Genomic DNA, 19787 nt, shown 5'->3' with positions numbered 1-19787 from the left:
CATATTTAATATGTAGCATTTATTTGATAATATTAATTAATAATAAGTTAAATTTTAAAATTGTCTATAAATTAATATTTATAATTATATTTATCAACTAACCGCGCAACGTACGGGCATGCATAATAATAATAATAATAATATAATAATAATAATAATAATAATAATATAATAATTAATAATAATAATATAATAATAATATAATAATAATAATAATAATATATATAATAATAATAATAATAACAACAACAGCAACTATCCATAATGAACGGCTTCAACTGCACTTTACCACATCCTAAATTAATATTTATAAGGATTCCCTTCATAGATTTTAGATTATTTAATTTAATAAAAGCTTAAAATCCAAAACAGTTTTAAAACTGCCCATCAATTAAATACCTACGATGTAGAAACCAAATATTGTTCTTTTGAACACCAAAATTAGTTATGGCTTTACAATTTTATACGATATCAAATATTTTAAGCAAATTCACACGATAAAATTTCAAAATTCAAATTATTCGATTGTGATTAGTGCTGGATAAGTACAAAAAGTAAATATCCTTCTCTTTAAAGTTAGTTTGCAAGATGACAAGGTAAATTTTATATTCATAATGTATATATTGTGGATTTTCACATTACTAATTATTTCTGCACATTAACGTAACACAAATTTCTATTTTAATTAATTTAGAATAAATGCAAACATGATAATTTTAGGGACAATATTCTTGAACTCTGTTTAAACATCAACTTTTCATGTCTTAAACTATAAATCTATCTATTTCTGTTTCATAATTGTTTAATTGTGTTTGTAATAAAGATTGTTCTAGTTTCAGTTTTTTAGTTCATTTAATATATATTAAGATCTAACTATTCCTATTTAATACATATTAGTAAATAGTATTCAATATTTATAGATTGTTTATTTTATTTTAATTGCAGTAATACTAGAAATAGACAAAAATACTTGCATCAATGAATCAATGGATATAATTCCTATTCACACACGTTTAAAGTGTCTTTCTGTAGCTTTAAATGAAAAATAATAATATGAAAGTTCTTTTAAAGAGTAGAAAATATGTACGTCTTTTGCAAAATAGATATTTTATAAATTATTTGTGAAAGGCAAAATTCTCTCTATTCATTTTATAGTTTATAAATAAATACTTACATTTTTAAAAAGTTATGCTTACTAAAAGATCAAGTGACACTATCCATTTGTATATTAAATATATCTTATGGCATAATTATTTTTAACCGTTTTATATAATTAGTTTAGTAGTATATTATCATACCTTTTCATTTTAAATATAATAAATAGGCTTGGTTGATTTCTTAGTAAACCTTTATATATATTGTAACAGTGAGATGTTACAAAAGTTTAATAGATTATTCTTGTGATCCATATAAATTATATTAATTAATTGTTACTTTTATTGTAATAGCAAAAAAGTGAAGACGCATTGCATAAGAACTTAGTTTGTTAGTTTCTTTATTTTCTCTTTAGATAAATAATTATTCATATAATGTTTTGAAAATTAATAAGCAATGATAATACTTCAAAGTATATACACATGACAGTGTTATACACATGCATAGCTCATGTTGCTAAATGCATGCGGTGACTTCCCTCCCCACACACACCAAATTATAACGATTTTTTTCATGAACATTTAATTTAATAACTCTCTGTATATACAATAACATACTTCTTTAATTCCAAAATATCTTTGCAATAAATTAATACAATATCTCTCTCTATATATAAAAAAAATAGGAGAAACAAAATAATAATATTATAATAATAAGCATTATTACCATAAAATATCACGTGTGAAAGTTATTTTAAAACATAATAAATCTTAATAATAATAATAATCTTCCTTTTAAAGTCCTTTTAAGAATTATTTAAATTTTGAATTGAGAAGTTAATTAGTTTTAAAAGATAAAGATCAAAAATTTAAATTCAAACTACTTCGGAGATAAAGTTAACTATAATTATAAATTTTAAAAATTGAATTGAGATGATTAAGTTTATTTATTTATCCATTTGAATGTAAATAAAGATATAACATATAAATTAAAATTTATAAGGTAAAAAAATTATAATCACTAAAAGGCGGAGGAGGAAGTGAAAGATAAATGGGGGACAGCAAGTAGGAAAGTGGGAACTACACTTTCTTTTAATGTTTTCATTCATTTTTGTTGATTGTCTTCTCATAACACAAAATATATGAAAAATAAAAAATAAATAACTATCGCTTTGCTTGAGAAGTAGCTAATACTGAAAAAACCGTTGCATCCAAATAAAAATGGGTTAAACAATTTTTTCTCAATATTTCTTTTCTTAAATATTATTTCCTTCATTTTTGCAATTAATTACGTTCTTTTCATTTACAATTTTATGATTGGAGTCTTGATTTTATAATATTTTTATGTATGCTATAAATGATGTAGAATTCTTAAAATTTTAAATTGATTTTGAAAATAAATTTATAAAAATATCATTTAACTCTAAGAATTATATAGCACTAAATATCATATAATTATATATATTTTTTCAATATCATATAATTGATATGTGATTTTTTAGAGAAATTAAAGGACAAAATTTAAAAGCTTTGAAATACAAGGTGATATGATTAAAACTTCTTAATTTTATATTTAGCATTATCATAATTGTAAGACTTTTCTATGTTAAATTTTATTTTCGTTTAATAATATTTTTTATATCTTTATTATTCTAACAAGAGGATAATAAATAAATTAAATAATGCTAAAAATTATTATTGTCAAATTTAGACAATGAACTAAGCTTATATATTTATTTTCTTAAGTTTTTTATTATAAGTTATCAATGTATTAACATTTTCTCATATAAACTTTATGATATTATTATATAGTAAATTGAATTTTAAAATTATCCATAAATCAATATTTAAGATTATGTTTATCTATTAACTGCGCAACGCGTGGGTATGTATACAACTCAATTTGCCACTTCTATGAAGATTTTTAGAACTAACAATGGTAGTGAGTTTTTTAATAAAAAGTGCAATACTCTATTTGAATACTCATGAATTATACTCCTCACACACCACAACAAAATTGTGTTATGGAAAGGAAACATTGACACGTATTAGAGGTGGCTATAGCACTCAGATTCCAAGGGAGTATACCTATCAGGTTTTGGGATGAATGTGTCTTAACTACAGTTTATATGATAAATAGGCTGCATACACCAATGCTTAAGGGAAAATCTCCATATAAGTTCATATACACAAAGTTGAATTTTGCTCACCTGAGAGTACTTGGTTGTATATGCTATGCAACTAAGGTTGTCAAAGTTAACAAGTTCTCGCCTAGAGTTATTGCTTTTGCCTATTTTTCCATTTCACTTGGATGAGGATGATCCTTTGACTCATGTTGAACCCCCTACAGACTCCACTAGTAGTGGTGGTGAGTTGTTTCCAGATGGTGGGGCAAGGGATATTGCTATAGATCTATACCCTACACCAGATGTTGTTATTGGTGCTGACCAACCTGATTTGGAACTACATGCTAACATACTACTCTTAAAAGGTCAGTAAGGGCCACTGCACCACGTACATGGCATCAGGCTTATCACATTAATAGTACTAAAGTCATCAAACCAGTTCCTCACCCTATAACAAACTATGTTTCTTCCCCATATCAAGCATACATAGCAAAAATCTCCACGGGTGTGGAACCATCAACTTATGAAGAAATTGTAACAGATGCAAGATGAGTTGATGTTATGAAGCAAGCTTTGAAAGATAACGGGACTTGGAAACTAGTTCCTTTACCTTATGGTCAGTCAATGATTGGCTGCAAATGAGTGCACAAGATCAAATGAGTGTACAAGATCAAATACAAGCCTGACGTGATATGAAAAGATACAAAACAAGACTTGTAGCAAAGGGATACAATCATACTATTGGTGTTGATTATCAAGAAACCTTTTTCACTAGTAGTGAAAATGGTGACAGTTAGAACTGTTATTACATTAGGTGTTGTAGAGAATTGACTCTTATTCCAAATGGTTGTCTACAATGCCTTCTTGCTAGGGTATTTGTTGGAAGATGTTTTGAAGGAGAAGCCTAAAGGTTTGAAGGTCTGGGGGAGACACCTATGGTCTGTAAGCTTGTTAAGTCTTTGTATGGACTCAAACAAGCATCTAGACTATAGAACTTCAAACTAACAGAAGCATTAGTAAACTCAGGATATAAGAAGAGTCATCTGAACTACTCTTTATTAACTAAGAAGCAAGGAAACAAGATGGTAACTATACTGGTCTATGTGGATGATTTTCTAATAAGTGGCAATGACACACAACTGATCCAGGATACCAAACTAGTACTCTGTCAATCTTCCAATATTAAAGATTTAAGAGAGTTAAAGTTTTTCTTGGGAATTGAATTTAGCAGATTAAATAAGGGAATTTTGATAAACCAAAGGAAGTATGCTATAGAGTTATTAGCAGAAGTTGGTTTAAGATGAGGCAAGATAACTTTAACTCCTTTGGAGTGTAACATAAAACTGACTAAAGCTGAGTAAGCTGATGATGGGGCAACTGAGTTGGTTGAACTATTTGAAAATGTACAACAATATCAAAGAATTATTGGGAAACTACTTTACTTAACCATCTGATATTGCCTACACAGTTCGAACATTAAGTCAGTTTATGCAGAGACCCACAGTGAAACATTGGGATCAGAGAAGGACATGAAACTAACATGGTATTGTGATGTTGATTGGGCCAGACTGTAACAGGTTACATCCTCAAACTTGGTGACTCTCTCATTGCCTGGATATCCAAGCAGAAGTTCAATAGAGGCTGAGTATAGAACTTTAGCAGGCTTAACAATTGAGGTAGTCTGGGTCACTAACCTGCTAAGTAATTGGAAATTCAGATTGAAGGACCAGTATCAATCTACTATGATAGCAAAGCAGCTATTCAAATAGCTGCAGATCCAGTATTTCATGACAGAACTTAACATATCGAGATAGATAGTCACTTTATCAGGGAAACACATGATCAACTGGAAGACTTATTGACTAAAGATTTGTGAAAGACTCAACATGAGTTCTTATTGTCCAAACTAGGTGTCTTGAGTGTCTTCATAGGACCTAGTTTGAGGGGGAGTATTAAAACTATAGGAGTTACATAGCTATGGGACCGTTAGTATAACTTAATCCAATCATCTAGTTAGTAGTTACACAACTGTCAACTTAGTTAGAGGAACAATTAGCTGTCATGTCAGCTAGCAAGTTAGTTAGTGACATGTGCAATGTGTATATATGCCATGGAATATGTGTACTGATTAATTCATTCAATGCAATTAAAATTTCCCAAATTATAGTTGTTGATTCTCTTTGTTCTTCATTCCTTTCTTCTGTTTCTCCTTCATCTGATCATATTTTATCTCTATCGTCTCATTGCTCGAATTGAAACGAGAAGGTTGTTTGAAAAGAAGCAGGTGTTTTGAGTCTGAGGATCGAAGTAATGGATAGGGGAAGAAGGTTGTGTTTGAAAATACTTTGGATTTTAATGTTCTCAGTAGCAAATTAGCAATTTCCAAGGTTAAACATAAGCTTAGCTAAAGGCATGTGGTCTACAGAAAACAAGAGGACTAAAGTCTCCACTTACGTAAGGCAAGTTTTTGTCCTATTTCAATTTTAGTAGACAAAAGTAATTCAAATGGAATGTAAATTTTGTTGCTTTAATGATTGGGATGACTAGAGACACATATTATAAGTTTGTTGCGACAAGAAAAATTGGCTTTTCTCTTGATAAAAATAACACGTATAAGCAAGAAACACATCAAAAGTTATTTTTGCATGCGGTTGAACGTGAAGCCGCATGATTTTGAAAGGTTGTGACTTTTATGATAAGGCAGAATAAGTATATTTTCATGCTAGCCTTTGTTGGCTATAAATATAAAGGTTTCCTCACATTTTTAAATTACGAATTTCTAAGTTTTCTATTCTTCTTTTTAAAACACCCAATTTAACATATTTCTATCTTTGATATTATATTTATTGGAAAAGACACATTTTCACATTGAAGGATTGTGACTTTTCCATAGAGTTGTGATTTTTCTTATGAGTGTTGACCATCCTAAAGAGTTGTAATTTCTTGATAAAGCACAATAAGCACATTTTCATACTAATCTTTGTTGGTTAAAATAGAAGGGGTTTCCTCACATTTTTAAACTACGAATTTTCTAAAATCTCTATTTTTTTTTCTTTTTAAAAAACTCAAGTGTAATATGTAGTCATTGAGTGAGTTCGTAGTTCAGTTAAATTTGAAAACCCCCCAATTTGAATGTTAAACAACGACAATATCCTCAACTAAAAACACTCAAAACAGAAACTCCAACAATAAAATAATAAATAAGTAGATAATTGTAGGAGAATGGAGGAGAAGGTATATATGTAAGGTGTAATTAAGAGATTTTAAGAGTGACTTTTTGCATTTACATATCACACAATTTTAAAATGAGAAAAAGTTCTAAAAAAAAGGACAAAAAAAGATAAAATATAATTAAAATGCATAGAGAGGTGTCACACCACCTTACATTATTCAGAGGAACTTACACATTGTTATTTCATTTATAATACTTTACTTAAATTTTTTGTTTAATAATATTGGCATTATCTTAAAAATAGTGTAATAGTTTGCATTCACGTGCAACGCACGTGCTTCAATACTAGTATAAAAATAACAGTGCCATCATCTCGATTTTCATATCTACTCAAGTATGACTACACAAAATCACACTCTCACATTTTCGATTTGTATCAAAGAATCTTTTCATTAACATTCTATTCAAACAATCACAAAAATAATTTTCTCACACATTTAGATTATATAAAAATCTCATTTTTTTCTTATCTCTATTCTAACTCCATAAAACATAACTTTCACCACCTTCGTTTGTATCGAAATATTTTCATCTCATTCTATCTCTATTCAGAAACTTTGCAAACAACTCTTTTACATTCGGAGTTTATATCGAAATATTTTCTCTCTTTTTCTTCTCAATCTCATCTCTATTCAACACAATTTATATATCAAACAACTTTCTCATATATTAGATTGTAACAAAAAAAAGATTATCCCTCTTTTACTTTCACATTTTATATCGAAATATTTTCTCTCTTTTTATTTTCAATCTCATCTCTATTCAACACAATGTATATATCAAACAATTTTCTCTTAACTTAGTTTGTACCAAAAAAAAGTTCCCTCTTTTCTTATTTTTCAAATACAATACGTTATATTATATACAAGTACCTAACAGCCATCCCAACATAGTGTTAAGGTCACATGCGATAATTAAGCAATTAGATTTAGCGGAAACATAACCAATCAACACTCATTCCGAAGAGTTTTGACTTTCTTGATAAAGCACAATAAACACATTTTCATACTACCCTATGTTGGTTGAAATGGAGGGGTTTCCTCACATTTTTAAATTACGAATTTTCTAAGTTTTTTCTCTTCTTAAAAAACTCAAGTGTGCTTTGTTGTCATTGAGTGAGTTCGGAGTTCAGTTAAATTTGAAAACCCCCCAATTTGAATGTTAAATAACGATAATACCATCAACTAAAAACCCCCCCAAAAGCAGGAACTCCAACAATAAAACAATAAATAAGTAGATAATTGTAGGGGAATGGAAGAAAAGGTATATGGAAGGTGTAATTAAGAGATTTTAAGAGTGACTTTTTGCATTTACATATCACACAAATATTTAAAATGAGAAAAAAATTCTAAAAAAAAAGGACCAAAAAGATAAAATATAATTAGAGGGCATAGAAAGGTGCCACACCACGTTACATTATTCACAGGAACTTAAACACTGTTATTTCATTATAATCCTTTACTTAAATTTTTGGTTTAATAATATAGACATTATCTTAAAAATTAATTTAATAGTTTGGAATTCATGTGCAACGCACGTGCATCAATACTAGTATAAAAATAACAGTGTCATTATCTACTGAAGTATTACTCCACAAAATCACACTCTTACATTTTCGATTTGTAGCAAAGAATCTTTTTATTAATATCCTACTCAAACAATCCACAAAAATAACTTTCTTACATTTTTAGATTATATAAAAAAAAAACTCATTTTTTTGTTCTTATCTCTATTCTCACTCCATAAAACATAACTTTCACCACCTTCGTTCGTATCGAAATCTTTTCATCTCATTTTATCTTTATTCAGAAAATTTGGAAACAACTCTTTTACTTTCACAGTTTATACCGAAATTTTTTCTCTTTTTTTTCTTCTCAATCTCATCTCTATTCAACACAATTTATATATTAAACAACTTTCTCATAACTTAGGCTGTAACGGAAAAAAAGTTCCCTTCTTTTTACCTTCACATTTTATATCGAAATCTTTTATCTATTTTTCTTCTCAATCTCATCTCTATTCAACACAATTTATATATCAAACAACTTTCTCATAACTTAGTTTGTAACCAAAAAAAAGTTCCCCTCTTTTCTTACTTTTAAAAAACAATAGGTTATATTATTTACTAGTACCTAACAACCATCCCAGCATAGTCTTAAGGTCACATGTGATAATTAAGCATTTAGGTTTAGCAGGAACATAACCAATCAACACTTGTTCCGAAGAGTTGTGACTTTCTTGATAAAAGCACAATAAACACATTTTCATACTACCCTATATACGTTGGTTGAAATGGAGGGGTTTCCTCACATTTTTAAACTATTAATTTTCTAAGTTTTTTTTCTCTTCTTAAAAATCTCAAGTGTGATTTGTAGTCATTGAGTGAGTTCGAAGTTTAGTTAAATTTGAACACCTCTTGTCTTGAATGTTAAATAAATATTATACCCTCAACTAAAAAACACCCAAAAGAAGGAACTCCAATAATAAAACAATAAATAAGTAGATAATTGTAGGGAATAGAAGAAAAGGTATATTTAAGGTTTAATTAAGAGATTTAAAGAGTGACTTTTTGCATTTACATGTCACACAAAATTTTAAAATGAGAAAAAAGTTCTAAAAAAAGGATAATAAAGATAAAATATAATTAGAGGGCATAGAAAGGTGTCACACCACCTTACATTATTCACATGAACTTACACATTGTTATTTCATTATAATCCTTTACTTAAATTTTTGGTTTAATAATATTTGACATTATCTTAAAAAATAGTGTAATAGTTTGCCATTCATATGCAACACACGTGCATCGTACTAGTATAAAAATAACAGTGTCATCATCTCAATTTTCACATCTACTCAAGTATTACTCCACAAAATCATACTCTCACATTTTCAATTTGTATCGAAGAATCTTTTATTAACATCCTATTCAAACAATCCACACAATAACTTTCTTACATTTTTAGATTATATAAAAAAAACTCATTTATTTGTTCTTATGATCTTTATTCTCACTCCATAAAACATAACTTTCACCACCTTCGTTCATATCGAAATCTTTTCATATGATTCTATCTCTATTCAAAAACTATGCAAACAACTCTTTTACTTTCACAGTTTATATCAAAATCTTTTCTCTTTTTTTATTCTCAATCTCATCTCTAATCAACACAATTTATATATCAAACAATTTTCTCATAATTTAGAGTGTAACGAAAAAGAAAGTTCCCCTCTTTTACTTTCACATTTTATATCGATATCTTTTCTCTCTTTTTCTTCTCAATCTCATCTCTATTCAACACAATTTGTATATCAAACAACTTTCTCATAACTTAGTTTGTAACCAAAAAAAGTTCCCCTCTTTTCTTACTTTTTTAATACAATAGGTTATCTTATTTACTAGTACCTAACCACCATCCCAACATAGTCTTAAGGTCACATGTGATAATTAAGCAATTAGGTTTAGCGGTAACATAACCAATCAACACTCGTTCCGAAGAGTTGTGACTTTCTTGATAAAGCGCAATAAACACATTTTCATACTTCCCTATGTTGGTTGAAATGGAGGAGTTTCCTCACATTTTAAACTATGAATTTTCTAAGTTTGTTATTTTTCTCTTCTTAAAAAACGCAAGTATGATTTGTAGTCATTGAGTGAGTTCGAAGTTCAGTTAAATTTGGAGACCTCTCGTCTTGAATCTTAAATAAATATCATACCGTCAACAAAAAACACCCAAAAGCAGGAACTCCAACAATACAACAATAAATAAGTACATAATTGTAGGGAAATGGAGGAGAAGGTATATGTAAGAGGTGTAATTAAGAGATTTTAAGAGTGACTTTTTTGCATTACATATCACAATAAATTTTAAATGAAAAAAAAGTTTTAAAAAAGGGACAAAAAAGATAAATATAATTAGAGGGCATAGAGAGGTGTCACACTACCTTATGTTATTCACAAGAACTTACACATTATTATTTAATTTATAATCCTTTACTTAAATATTTGGTTTAATAAAATTGACATTATCTTTAGAAATAGTGTAATAGTTTGGCATTTACGTGCAACACACGTGCATCAATACTAGTATAAAATTAACAGTGTCATCATCTCAATTTTCACATCTTGTCAAGTATGACTCCACAAAATCACACTCTCACATTTTCAATTTGTATCAACATATTTTTTTTAACATCCTATTCAAACAATCCACAAAATAACTTTCTCACATTTTTAGATTATATAAAAAAAAATCTCATTATTTTGTTCTTATCTCTACTCTCATTCTATAAAACATATCTTTCACCACCATCGTTCGTATCGAAATCTTTTCATCTCATTCTATATATATTCAGAAACTCCGTACACAACTCTTTTACTTTCACAGTTTATATTGAAATTTTCTCTCTAATTTTCTTTTAAAGCTTATCTCTATTAAACACAATTTATATATCAAACAACTTTCTAATAACTTAGATTGTAACGAAAAAGGAGTTTCCCTCTTTTACTTTCACGTTTTAAATCAATTTTTTCTCTGTTTTTCTTCTCAATCTCATCTCTATTAAACACAAATTTGTATATCGAACAACTTTCTCATAACTTAGATTGTAACGAAAAAGAAGTTCCCCTCTTTTACTTTCATATTTTATATAAAAAAAAATTCTCTCTTTTTCTTCTAAATCTCATCACTACAACAAATATGATATATAGCTACGAAATTAGTAGCTACGACATCAAATTTGTCACTAATTGTTCGCTTTTCGTGAAAAAAATTACTTTTCGTGCTTAAATATATGAGACTCATACTTTTAGTGACGAAACATAATAATCCGTAGCAAAGTTTTGTCCACTAAAGCTTCCCACCAAAAAATTAATTGGCGTCATTTGTTAAAGTTATCAGTGACACATTATTTCGTCACTAATAATGTATCTAACTCATGACAAAATATTTTTTGTCTTAAAATTTATTAATTTGTGGACACAAAACAAAATTCATCTAAAAATATATTTTGTTACAATTCGAGAAATTAGAGTTTGTAGTTAAATATTATAAGTTTTAGCTATAAAAATTTAGATTTAATTATGACATTTATTTTTCTCACTAATAATAAAAATAATTGGTGACAAAGATTTTATTGTCTCTAATCAATCTATGATTTAGTGACAACACAAAATTGTCACAAAATATGTAAGGTGTTAAATAGTGACGACTTAAAATTTGTAGTGATTAATTCAACTATTTTCTACGAAAAAAATTCAAAGCTAAATACAATTTTTTTGGCTACAATTGTTCATGATTACAAGTGACAACTTACAAAAAGAATAATACAAGTGCTTCATAAGAAATATACAGAGTCCATTCGTTAATTGGCGAGGGAAAATATTAAAACCAACGAATTCGGTTGATTTTGTAAAAACGAAAAGGTTCAATTAATCAATTTTATTAAATTATACAATTATAAAATGCATCATTTGAAAAATACAATCCAAGTTATAAGCACCGCGAGTGAGGTACGGTTCTACCACTATATTACTAATATATGTTGGTTTAACACTTTTGTTTTTTATTTGATACACTTTCATCGATAAAGACCATAGAAAAAAGTATAAATTATAGGAACCACATATTATAAGTACTAAATAACATCCTATCCCTTCTAGTTTTCTATTTACCAAAAATCCCTTAAAAATGATGTTTGCGGGATACATAGTGTTGTGCACAGGATACATTAGGTTTGATACATTCCACATAGCGGGATACATCGCGTTGTGCACATGATACATTTGGTTTGATACATTCCACATAGCGGGATACATAGCATTGTGCATGAGATACATGCAGGATACATAGCGTTGTGCTCGGGATACATGCGGGATACATAGGTAAAATAAGGGATTTTTGAAATTTTTGAAATAAGTAGGGATAAATGGATATTAAGGTAAGTAAAGGAGTGTAGTTAAGTAATTTTCCCTAGAAAAAATAATTTCTCAAGTCTTGGTTCTAATTTTTTAGCATGTCTATTGATTTGTGATTGGTAAACTACATAGACTAAGTCGATCTATTTGCTTCTGCCTAAAAAAATGTACATATTTAATAGTAATTCCACATATTTACGTAGAGAAACTATACAGAGATAACATCGACTTACAAACTTAGACTTTGCAAAGGTGCGAAAAATTACATTAATTTCTATTAACTTTTCCCATAAGTTAAAATTGAAATAAACAAAAAAATGAAAGCACAAATGAAAGAAATGAACCAACTAGGATTTCAAATATATTATGATGAAGTACTATAGTTATGTGTTTCGATGATTTTTTCAAAACAATTGATTTATTGATAGAATTGAACCAATTATTCATTTTTCGATAAAATAAAAAGTTTAATTTTATATAAATTTACAATTGTACTAAATAATATATAAAATTTATAAAAATAAATAAATTTAAATGATAGAATTGTACTAAATATATTTAAAGTTATTTTAAAAAATATACAGTTCAATTAAAATATAATCTACATTTGAATGAATTGTGGGTGGTAAATTTCATGCATTTGTGTATGTGTATAAATTATAATATAATATATTATTTCTAGATAAGTTAAATTTGAAAGAAGTGAATGAAGTTAAAAATAAAATAAAATGAGAGATAAGAGAGAGTTGATCGGATGGTAAGAACTCCTTACTTTCAACCTTAAGGTTGTGAGTTCGAGTCCCCAAGAAAGCATAATGTGGGAGCCCCTCTTGGGTAGGGGTTAAATAAATTGAGATGGGAGATAAATAGGAACATTAACATTTTTTATAATAATAAATTTATCCCTAATTAATACATTTAAGAACAAAATAATTTTTTTATAGAAAATATAGTCATTACTGACAAATTTAGATTTTGTTCAACTACGAAATACATAAATCTTTAGAGACAATTGATGTTGTCATTGATTGAAGTAAAATAATTAGCGACGATATAATTTTGTCGGTAGTAATAATCTTTTTAGTGACATAGCATACTATTAACTACAAAAAAACATACGTTTTACGACAAATAAATTTTTCACAAATGTTTAAGCATTTGGGGACAATTTTTCTTTTTGTAGTTAAATAATACTTTTAGAGACGAAGCACTAAATCGTATTTGTATACTTTTAGCGACACATTTAGTGACGACTGATTGACGAATTATTTTTTATCTCACAAGATTTTTAGTGACGAAATATGATTTATAAATGACGAGATTATTTGTCCCTGATAATCGAATTTGTTGTAGTGCATCTCTATTAAACACAATTTATATATCAAACAACTTTCTCATAACTTAGATTGTAAAGAAAAAAAGTTCCCCTCTTTTACTCTCACATTTTATATCGAAATGTTTTCTCTCCTTTTCTTTTCAATAGCATCTCTATTCAACACAATTTATATATCAAACAACTTTCTCATAACTTAGATTGCTCCCCTCTTTTGTTACCTTTTTTAGTTTCTTCTTAGCTCTTGATCTTCAATCTATCAAAATAATTTTAAAGTCACTACTAAAAAAACTGTAAAAAGAGACTTAAAAAAGAGACCTCATGAGGTGGCTATTTTGTAGAGACCTCACGAGGTCGCCAAACAGAGACCTCACAAGGTCACCAATAAATTTTCTGATTTTTATTAAAAAGAGACCTCATTAGGTCGCAATTTCATAATTTACATAATGGTGGCCTCATGAGGTCACTATTATATTATTTATTTTTATTTTATATTTAAAAAAAAGACCTCATGAGGCCGCTTTATCTCATAGCCTAAAAAATGAAATTGCCAAAAAGAGACCTCGTGAAGTCTCTTTACTTTCTAAAATATAAAATGCAGAAAAGAAACCTCACGAGGCCTCTTTTATGAAATTTCTATTTTTGCAGTTGCTCATCACCTATCATATTAATTCAATACCTTTCTAATTAGCTCAATTAAGCTCAAAGAGCTTCCAACAATCAACTGATACAATACATTTACTAAATATTCTCTTATCAACTCAATATGCAACTCATCTTCAACGTAATTTGAAATTAAACGAAAAATCATAAAATTCATAAATTATATAATAGGATTTCAATGTTATCATGCATTCACAAAACAAATAAGTCCCATAAAAAAGCCATAAAGTAAAGAACTTAGATTATCTATTACGACTCTAAACTTCACTAATGCGGTACTGTGTTTGCCACATGATCCTCATCTTCTTCATCACTACTAGACTTATCTGTCATATTTCTTTGTTGACCATACACTGGATATCGAGTAGGTTGAGACTGAGAGGGTTGAGGAGGGAAAGTGACATCATTGGAACAAAGGGGAATCCCTCCTAAAGCAAGTAATGCATCTAATTGAGCCTTAAGACCGCATATTCTATATCCCTCCGCCTTTCCCTAGCCCGCGAGTCTTCGACTTGGCTAGATAGCTCAGCTATCTTTGCTCCATAGCCAAATTTTTCTTCATCGATTCATCATCATAGGAACTACTTAGGCCTTCAAACTCAAAATGATATTCATGAAAGGTCTGTTGTGGCATGCCATAGGAATACCCATATCTACTCGGCCCACCAATCAAGTCTAGCCACACTCTCTCAGCTTGTTCTTGGGTAAGTGGCATACCTCGATTTTCTTCTGATTGAGTTTGTTATAAATCCTCCAAAGCTTGAAGATATCGATTCTAAATGGAATGGTGTTATTATTAAAATATAAATTTAGAAAATAAGTAACTATTAGTTTAAATTAGAGGCTTACATAGGTCAATTCAGCTCGCGGCTCAACCCACACGTCTGGATCTTCGGGATTTTTCTTCTTTCTTATGTGTGCTGCCTTGAATGCCTCAGCCTGAGTTACCAATCCATCTACATAAATATCACTAAAATTTGAATTTGTTAAACACTAAATTATGTAACAATTTACTGAAAATCAAATTGTAACAATCCTAGTAGGGATTGCTTAACGAGGCCTTGTGCAAATGAATAAATGTATCTTTGGTGACTACAAAAGCATACTTCTCTCAACAATTTGTCCCAAATAATGTCCACTTCCCTAAATAAATCTAAATAGAATAAATCATTAAAAAAATAGTAGTAAGGCGGCACTATTATAGAGGGGTCAAGGACCTTTCTGGGAACAATAGTTTCTTAACTTTCCTCTCCTCATTACTACACAATGGTTTATACCTCTAGACTATAGTATATATATAACTTTCCTCCACTCATTATTACAACCAATAAAATAATAGGTAGATCCATATATCATCTTAGTGTTTCTCATAAACAAAGAACAAGTCATCTTAATTGTCAATTATCAGCAAAAACATCTAATCCACACAATTTTCAGTTGAAAAACAACTAAAATACATACAACGACATAAACCAAAATGATATTAGTTCTAAGTTTGCATCAGAATTCACAACATGATTATTTTAGATTGAGATATAAGGTATAATAATCTCAAAATACAATACAAATCTTCATAATAGATTTTATTTCTTCATTCTTAGATATTACTACCCATGTATCTTCAGGACTTAGCCCCGCTTGATCAAAATTATTCCTATTATACATCAAACTACGAATCATCAACACACAAAATTTGAATTTTTAAACACAAAATTAAGTCATCTTCCCAGTTAGTAGTATTAAGGGGATTCTTGCATTTGAGGCAGCAGCTTCAGCTAGCATGATGATGATGCAGCCAATAGGCACTATTAAGGGTAAAGGACATTTCTCGGTACAATGGTTTCTTAACTTTTCTCTCCTCATTATTGCACGATGGTTTATATCTATAGACTATAGTGTGTGTATATATATATATGTAGCTTTTCTCTCCTCAGTTAAAAAACAACTAAAATACATACAGAGACATGAACCAAAATGATATTAGTTCTAAATTTAAATCAGAATTCAACACATGATTATTAGGAATTATTTAGAGTGAGATATAAGGTATAATAGTCTCAAAATATAATAGAAAATCTTCATAACCGATTTTATTTCTTTATTCATAGATATTACTACCCATGTATCTTCTTCTAAATTATATGATAAAAAACTTGCTAACATTCATGTTAATCATCATGAGAAGTAAAAACAGGACAATAAGATAGAACAAGAGTAAAACCCAAAGTTAATTAAATGTTCATGAAGTGAAAACAGAATCACAAAATCTACTTAATTCTTGCAGTAAATTGAAAGAGAGAGTCTACATTGATGGATGCTTGCAATAAATAAACAATATAGTTACAACTTGATTTAAAGATTGAAAGATTCACCTTTATTTGCAGAGAAAGAAATTGACACCGAGAATTTGAATCGACGACGAAAGGTTTAGCTTCAAACCGAGTGAGTTTCGAAGGTGAAAACTAAAACTTCAAACTGATGAGAGGCTTGACGACAACTGGAGGCTACACATCTGTAAAGCTATGGGAAAGAGATAAGTTAGGGTTTTTTGTAGCTTTTAGGTGAAGAGCAGGAAAGGAGATGAACTAAATTAAAAATGCCTCTTATTTTAATTTAATAAAAATAAGAGACCTCATGAGGTCTCTTATTTTAAAATATTATTTAACAAATTTGACTAATAAAATGAGACCTTATGAGGTATCTAAACCTAAATTAATATTTTTTATTTTAACAAATAGCGACCTCGTGAGATCGCATATTTTATACAAAGACATACTACAAAATTAAAAAATTAAAATAAGTCACTTATATTATTAATTAGGGCAGATTTTTTTATAAAATTGACCTCACCAGGTCTCTCGTGTTAAAAAAAGTTATTGATGCAAATAGCAACCTCATGAGGTCTCTTTTTAGCAACCTATTTTTTAGATCTCTTTTTTTAGGTCTCCTTTTGCAATTTTTTTAGTAGTGAGTGATGGATATCGACGATGATATATGTCACGCCCCGAGCCTACACCTTGGACTTGGACGTGGCCGACACTCAAGAACCATTGTTTGTCCCCAAGCGAACCCTTGGTCTGGCTGATTACTTAGCAGAAGACTTACTCAAGTAATGATTGGCTCAAAACATAATTAAATCTATTAAACTCAAATATTCATCTCATAGAGTCTGGAAAATACTCAATAGCAATACTTATAATTTGTAAAACAACTCAAAAGAAAGTAAATATCGAGAGACACCTCGACTTTGTCTATCTATTAAGTCTCTAATATTAAAGAAGGATGTCGGGATAAGACCTATGTCATCTCTAAACTACTAAGTAGAAAGTAAAGGAGGCTCACCAAAAGCTAGCTGAAGTGTAAAGTGATCTCTATGAAGCACATGTTGATGATCTGAACACTTGTATGTGGATCATAAAAATATGTAAGTCAAATGACATCAGAACATTTAAATATACGAGTATGTAATATAGCCGAAGCAAAATAATTGAATAAACGAACTGCAATAGATAAAATATACTCAAGCTGAATGTAAAGAAACAAAAGAGTTAAATCGTTTAAAGTTTTACAAAATACTTGCTCATCTCTGAACTCAACATAATAAGCGATATATTCAAATATAGTTTAACTCTATTGGGAGATTCTCTAACCAACAACCATCACTATGAGCTGTGTGATGACACAACATCTCGTCCACGCTGCCAGAACTGTCATAAACTGTGTCAGGGTATAGAACCTCTCAAATAAGTGGATCCACTAAGCAATAAGGATTCATCTAAAAAGTATGATCTTGTACCCATGTTGGCAAGACATGGTTTATAAGGATTTTGAGTTATCTGAACTCAACCCAATATCGGTGCTTAATACTACTCCTAACTATACATATACTCATGCTCAAATGTATAAAACATATTTTTTTCTCTGGTTTGAGATAGTTGCTCAAATTATCCTCTTAAAAAAGGTAACTGCTCAAAAATATCTCTGAATTCATTGCTCATTTAGAAAATAAGGTTTCTCTTTGCTTAATGTAAAAAGTGATACAATGGGAATACTTAGTTCCCTTATACTTGTAACATCCCGCCTTAGAAAGAGCTAAATTTAGAAAGCGCTAAATTGGAATTAGCTAAATTGAGAATTTTGCAAGTCATACTTAAGTTGTGAGTTTTATGTCAACTTCAAACGAACATAACTTTCAGCATATGATGGGTTAGGTGGCCCATATTATATCAAATGGAAGGTCTTGAAATCCTCTTTCCAACGCCACTAAGTTTGCTAATTTTTGAGTTCAAATAAGGGAGATATGGTCATTTGAAATTTGCATGTCATAAGTAGCGTAGTTCTTCTCCTGGGTCTTCAGCTATCTAGAAGCATAAAAGATCATATTCCTTTTCTGCATCAAATCACCACCTAACCTGACTCCAAAAGTTTCACAGTATACGGTAAAGTCCACACTCTTCTCGGGTAGAGTTGAAACAAGAGCTGAAGTCAACAAGGTCTTGAGCTTTTGAAATCACTTCTCACACTCATCAGACCATTGAAAGGTCACACTCTGCCTAGTCAATATGGTCAAGGGAGATGCAATAGTGACGAAACTCTGAACAAACCACCTATAATAGCTTGCAAGTCCCATAAAATTCTAAATCTTGGTAATTAGAATAGGCCAATTTTAACCTCTAACTACCTCAATCTTGGATGGATCCACCTGAATACCCTCCTTGGACAACACATATCCTAGAAATTCAACAAAATCAAGTGAAAACTCACAATTTGAGAACTTGGCATACAACTTCTCTTCCCTCAATCTCTAGAGCACAATCCTCAAGTGTCGAACATAGTCCTCCTCAGTCTTGGAGTATACCAAGATGTCATCAATGAACACTATCACAAAAGAATCCAAATACGGTTGGAACACCTCCTTCATAAACTCCATTAATATTGTTGGATAGTTAGTCAAACCAAAAGACATCACATCGAGTCCTCAAAGTAGACTGAGGGATATTCGTTACCCTAATCTTCAGTTGATGGAAGCCGAACCTTAAATCAATATTAGAAAATAAAGATCCTCCCTGAAGTTGATCAAATAAGCCATCAATACGAGGAAGAGGATACTTGTTCTTCACTTTCACTTTGTTTAATTGTCGTTAGTCAATACGCATCCTCATAGTCCCATCCTTCTTCTACACAAACAGAACCGGAGTACCCCATGGAGACACATTAGGGAGAATGAACCCCTTACTCGTGTAATCGATCCTTCAATTCCTTCAACTTTGATACAACTATGTGATAAGGATAGATAAAGATAGGCTTGATGTATGGCTCCAAGTCAATAGAAAAATCAATGTTCCTATCCAGAGGAACACCTGGAAGGTCAGTACGAAAACATATGAAAACTCTCAAACCATGGGCATGGAATCCATTAGAG

General features: G+C 29.7%; 1 pseudogene; it reads right to left on the bottom strand.

Moving 5' to 3' along the window:
* Window positions 1-14632: 14632 nt before the first annotated feature.
* On the bottom strand, window positions 14633-19295 carry LOC125845641 (uncharacterized; annotated as a pseudogene).
* Window positions 19296-19787: the final 492 nt, after the last annotated feature.

This window comes from Solanum stenotomum, chromosome 11 (assembly GCF_019186545.1).
Source record: "Solanum stenotomum isolate F172 chromosome 11, ASM1918654v1, whole genome shotgun sequence".
In the NCBI taxonomy this organism is placed as follows: domain Eukaryota; kingdom Viridiplantae; phylum Streptophyta; class Magnoliopsida; order Solanales; family Solanaceae; genus Solanum; species Solanum stenotomum.
Note: the sequence above shows the minus strand (reverse complement) of the source record. Positions and strands in the feature narration are given on the sequence as shown.